Genomic DNA, 6,060 nt, shown 5'->3' with positions numbered 1-6,060 from the left:
CTTATTTTACGTTTCGGAACGGGGTCATTGCTCTACACAATCTCAACTGTCAAAAGTGTATTGAAATATTCAGATTAAAAAAATCTATTAACAGTAATAGAATAGATTGTTTTTAATCTGAATCGTCCAAAACGCTTTTGAATGGCCGAAATTAAACGCCGTAAACTTTATTCACAGCTCCTCTGTGAATAAGATTTTTTCTTTGCCGTAATACCCCTCATCTTGAGCATAATGGTATTGAGGCCCCATTTCACTTTCCAAAAAAAGTACTTAAAAAAACAAGAATTTATTTTCAAGCTTAAAAATAATAGACTCACGAAAATAATTTTTTGCAGGGTTTGATATATCTCATCGAAATCTATCAAATAAGATCCATATTACATTTTTTTTTCTTCAGTTAGCCTATTATTTTTAAACTTGAAAATTGTAAATAAATAGTTATTTTTTAAAGAAGGAAACTGGAACGGGGCCTGATTCTCGGTTTTGAAAGTTTTTCATATGTGGATAACTTCCTTTCGGGGACGGCTCAAGTGACAGAGGCGGCTCTATGTACACTCTTCCATGGTCAACTGAACACCCAAACAATTTTTTTTTGCTTAGGGTACATGTAAGAATTATGAGTTAGTCTTTCTTTGAACACACAACGTAAACATCAATGAACACCGAATTTTAAAAGTCTTAAACTCCTAACCCAAAAAGAATTGAACACCTAATCCAAAATTAATTGAACACTCAATCACAACCCAATTATAGTCCATTTATCTAGATAATTCATATTTGAACACCTAACACATTACCTCAAATAAAACTCATAATCATAATTAAAAAAATCATAAAAAGAAAGTGAAAAGAATAATTTATTGGTGTAAGTATTATGTTGTGCAATTTCTCTCCATCTTTATTGTCGATGGTCTAAATAAATTAATTTTGCATTCATGACAATAACTACTTTATTTTTTTAATTAGCTTATGAAAATACTGACAAAGCTTTAAAAAAATCCAACTACATCGCAAATCATGTTAACTTGAATAAATATTCTTTCGAATTTAAGACTACGATAGAAAATTTCATCATGTTATTCTAAAGAACAACATATTTTTTAGAAGATTAACCCTGTAACGCCTCTAATTTTGGAAACGTTAAATAAGAAATTTCATTGAAAAACTAAATAGGAAATTTTACATCATAATCCCCATGATTACACAAAAGGAGGGAAACTAAGTTTCCTATCTATAGCTCCGCTTGTTCTTCCATCCTAGCCAGCTCCTCGGCTCTGAAAGCTTCCAAAGTGTAGAGTTCTCCATGTTCGTCTATAAGGTCTAACACATTATACCAGCATTGCCCCTAGTATAATATGTTAGGGTCACCAAAAGGTAACACCATGAGCTACAGGAGCTCAATAGAATAATCCTACCCACTAACCCTTAACTTACCAATGGTAAGTCAAAAGTTAACGATTTCCACATAGTACATGCATATTTGACAAAACAGTTAACAATGACACATTCACATTCACTATTCACTATCGTTGGTGTCCATGATTTTCGAGTTTCTTCTACACGTCATTTCGTAGACCGTGTCATTGGTTTCACCTTTCATTAATCAACATTTTCAAAATCGTCATTTTACACACCCAACCTCGGTTCCGTCATTCCGGTCTCCCGAGTATCCTCACAATGGTCCTGCAGCACCGGGTTTCCATTGGCACACAAAACTTTGCATTGGCTCCTCTCCGCGAATAACCAAGCCATACACCCAACCTCGATTCCGCCGTTCCGGTCTTTCGAGTATCCTCACAATGATTTCGTCGCACCGAATTCCCATTGGCGCACACACACACCACACAATGGGCTACCACATCCGGCCACATTGCGGTTTTCAAAACATTTCTCGTTTTCAAAATACGTTTTTTCATTAACCACACCCTAGGTGTCACATTTCTACTTTCTCAATTTTCTGTGTCTCGTTCTCATGCAATGACTCCGCAGTAGGACTTTTCATATACGTAATCATAAATCATTCATCGAAATCTTGAAACTAAACTAGCAAGATCATCCAACTGTATATTACAAATCATGCTCAAATTATCACTTAAAGCATAACGCCACATGTACGGAAGCCTTTGGAGTAAAAATTACTTATGCTTTACAACAAGACAAGTAATACAAGCAATTCATGTATACATGCTCATAACCATCCTAAAGATCAAAATACGAATACTTCTATTCAACGATAAAGTCTTATCTTTTAAAAGTCATTCTTTCTTTCCTTGTGAGAAGTTCAAAACAACATATGTTTATTAGAGTAAAAGTCAATTATTCCAACATACTCATACTTCCATTAGCGAAAATAAGTTATTAATTGTCATGCATTTCAAACCTTATAGGTGATAGATAACCTTATATACTTAAAGAAAATGATTAGGGATATTATAGTTAGAGATAATGAGGACGGAAAATCTACCTTTTTTCTTGGCGATAGAGCGGCTACGGAAGGTAAGTTGGCTATCGGACGGAGTAACTTCCTACGGTGATCTTACGATAGCTTCGAAAGAGAAAAGTTTCTCTCGAAACTAGTTCTTGACAAAAACTACTAACTTTCGGAATCGAAAGGGTGCTAGAGTGGCGGCTTAGGATGTGTTTCTTGAAGAAATACAAGAAGAACCCAAGAACAAAGAAGAACAAGTAAGAACACAAGGATTTCTTAGAGAGAGAAGTTGAAGGATGAAAGGGTGAGTTGAATGGTGAGAATGTGGTGCTATTTATAGCCAAAATTTGGCTCCCTCTCTTCCCCCCATGGCCGGCCTCCCTCTCTCTCTTTTTCCCTCATTTTTTTGCTCTAATGAATTGTCAAATCAAGCATGTCATGCCTTCCTCACTTGTCTTTTCCATTTTAGGCCATACCTTAGGTCATCATGAAGGGTTTTATGGCTTGTCATGTCCTAGGATGTGTTAACTTGTAAGAAAGAACAAAATAATAGGCTAGGGTCATGCTTAAAGTAGTCTAAAATGGGTTGTCGAATAGTATATAGGCTTAAGGCTAAATGGTAGCTTGTGAAAGTGAACAAAACACATGCACACACTCCACCTCTCCCTCTCCCTCTCGGCCTCTCTCTCTCTCCCCCTCTCGGCCATTCTCTCTTTCTCTCTCTCTCTCTTGCATTATGTACACACACACACACACACACACACACACACACACATATATATATATATATATATATATATATATATATATATACACCTATGTATAAGTACACTAAAGCACTAAATAGTCCTATTAGGTCTATGGAAGAGGAGGTGATGAGTGGTAAAGCTTTTAATGACAAGAACATTGTCCAATGGTTAACACTTTTCCTAGAAAGTGTATATATGTACATATAAACATATATAGGCATGCTTATAATAGGCTATGAGGTGTATATAAGCACATATATGTACTTAGAGAATCTAGAAAAGTAACTTTGGTGAGCAATTTAGGTTTAAGGCTATGAGGTGTATATAAAGTTGCTTCTTTTTGAAGCAAAATGATGACTTCCTTTGGTATGACTTGTCTTGTCAAGTCAATGCATTCATTGGCAATTTCTAATATCTATTATCCAAGAGGTAAAATTTTCCCTAACATTTATTTTCCAATGAACAAAGGGGAAAATGATGATAGGTATGGCTTTGATATGACTAATCATGAAGTATAATGATTACTTCATAGGATCCAAGGGTTCAATTAGGGTTTGTATAGGTTCACAAGGCTTAAAGATGGTCAAAAAGGTTCATCTAAGGTTAGGAAATCGTAACTAGGTGAATTGGTAGTTCGGTTCCTCCAACTAATCGGTTGAAAACTAATTCTACTTGTCATGTAGGATTTTTAGTCACGAAATATAATTTTAAAGGGCTTAAATCTAATTATAACGGATTATAGGGATTAAAAGAAATTTTTAAAAGTAATACCAAGTAATTAAAAAAAATTCCAATATATAACGAAATTTTTATTCATTAAAATTCCGAGTCGTTACAAACCCTAACATACTCGCTACAATTTCTTTCAAAAGGATTTTAGTAGATTAATACGCTAGTCAGACGTTGACACAAAATATAAAACTCATCTAAGACAACTATAAAATTTTACGCCCTCTATTCTCAAAACATTGTCTACTACGGAATACAATAACTTTCAAAAAATTTAAATTTTTGTTAAAAAAATAGTATATATTTTTAATTTCTCATTTCGCCGCGTAGTTAATTTTTTTAGAGTAGAAGTTATGTCTTTTGACCGTACTATTTATATAACTATACGAGATCTTGTATATATATTATTGGTTAATATATCAACTAGTAGAGTTAAGGTAATTTCTGAACACCCTACCATAAATTCCTGGAGTAGCCACTGTCAAGTGACAAAATATTTACCCACAGCTTTTGGCACAAAAGGTAAAAAATTTGTGTGCGAGCGATTTTAGAGTCCCACGCAAATAATCAAAATCGTTGAATAGCTGTGTCAACAGTTGTTCCAAATATTGTGTCCCAAAACTGCCCATTCTCTATTCTTGCACAAAGGTGACCATTTGCAAAAAAAGAATTGAGGTAGTTGACCCTCCCACACCGGTTTCCAATCCATCTGTTAAACAAAAGTTGAGAAAATAACAAAATAAGCCCTTCGTTCTACTATTTGAGTATTTGTCTATTTATATAATTGTATCATTAATTAGATTAAAAAGTAAAATGAAATTACACATTATTATCATTGTTATAAGAACCTTTGACCAAAATAGCTTCGTTGGAATGGAATTTAAAATTTGATTTTTTTTTATCGACAAAAGTAACATTTTAATAAGAAAAAGAGGAAAGAAAAATCCAACCAAGGGTTGGAAATTACAAACACCATAGGGGCCAAGTCCGAGACACCTAAAAGCCTAAAAAACCCAGATATTACAAATAAAGCCCAACACCCGAAGGTCTGAGAGCCCAAATATTACAATTAAGCACAAAAAAAAAACCTAACCTGTAACACCCCGATTTTTGGAAATAAAATCGGAGGCATTAAAACTTGATATCAGAGCCTTAGGTTCAACCCCTCGGCCATGGGTAGATTGCCTTCTGAGAGCGTAAACCTGAGTTGTTGATTATTACTTATGTTATTCTATAATATGTCACTTTAAGTCTAACCTATATACTGCTTGATTGTCGTCCTACCCAAACTTCGAGAACGTACCGTGAGATAACATAGGCTTTACGTGTTTGACTCATATGTGACATGTTTCTTGTTTCATTATTGGTATAGTGTAATATTTGTAGAAAACCCCCCCTAAAATTTATTATTTTATATACCCAAGATGGTGGAAACACGTGAGGAATCTGGAAGCAACGGCCAACAGAATGAGCAATCATAAGAACCACTCATCACCAACGCCCTTGACAATGTTGCACAAATCCTCCAAACCCTAGCCACTAACCCACCCGTGTAGCAACCAAGGACCCAAAATCGCGCTTACTTCCTTTCTGAATTTAGGAAGCAAAGACCCCCAACCTTCCAAGGGACACTTGACCCTCTTGTCGCCAACCACTGGATCCAACAAATTAAGAAGATGTTGGATGCTCTGGGAGTCTAGCAAAGTGCTGACCAGATAGCTCTGGCCACTTACCAATTTGAAAGAGAGGCGGATTATTGGTGGGAAGCCACCAAAACTACTATCAACCTTGCCACACTTACGTGGGCTTAATTCGAGGCTATCTTTTTGAAAAAGTACTTTCCAGCCCCTATGAAAGATGAAATGACACAAAAATTCATGTCCTTGCGTAAGGGGAACATGATAGTGACTCAATACATGTCCCGATTCGACGAACTGTCACGCTTCGCCATAGAGTACATACCAACCGAATCGCTAAGGCTAGAAAATTCGAATGGGGAATGGACCATGCACTCAGAGAAAAAGGTAGTTGGATTGCGACTCCCAACTTATGCACAGGTGGTGCAGGCCACTTTGATTAACGAAAGAGAACTCAACAACTATTATAAGACTAGGAATGCAAAAAGGGCCACTCCACAACAAGGAGGACCTATTT

Source organism: Rhododendron vialii, chromosome 1a, assembly GCF_030253575.1.
Source record: "Rhododendron vialii isolate Sample 1 chromosome 1a, ASM3025357v1".
Lineage (NCBI taxonomy): Eukaryota > Viridiplantae > Streptophyta > Magnoliopsida > Ericales > Ericaceae > Rhododendron > Rhododendron vialii.
Note: the sequence above shows the minus strand (reverse complement) of the source record.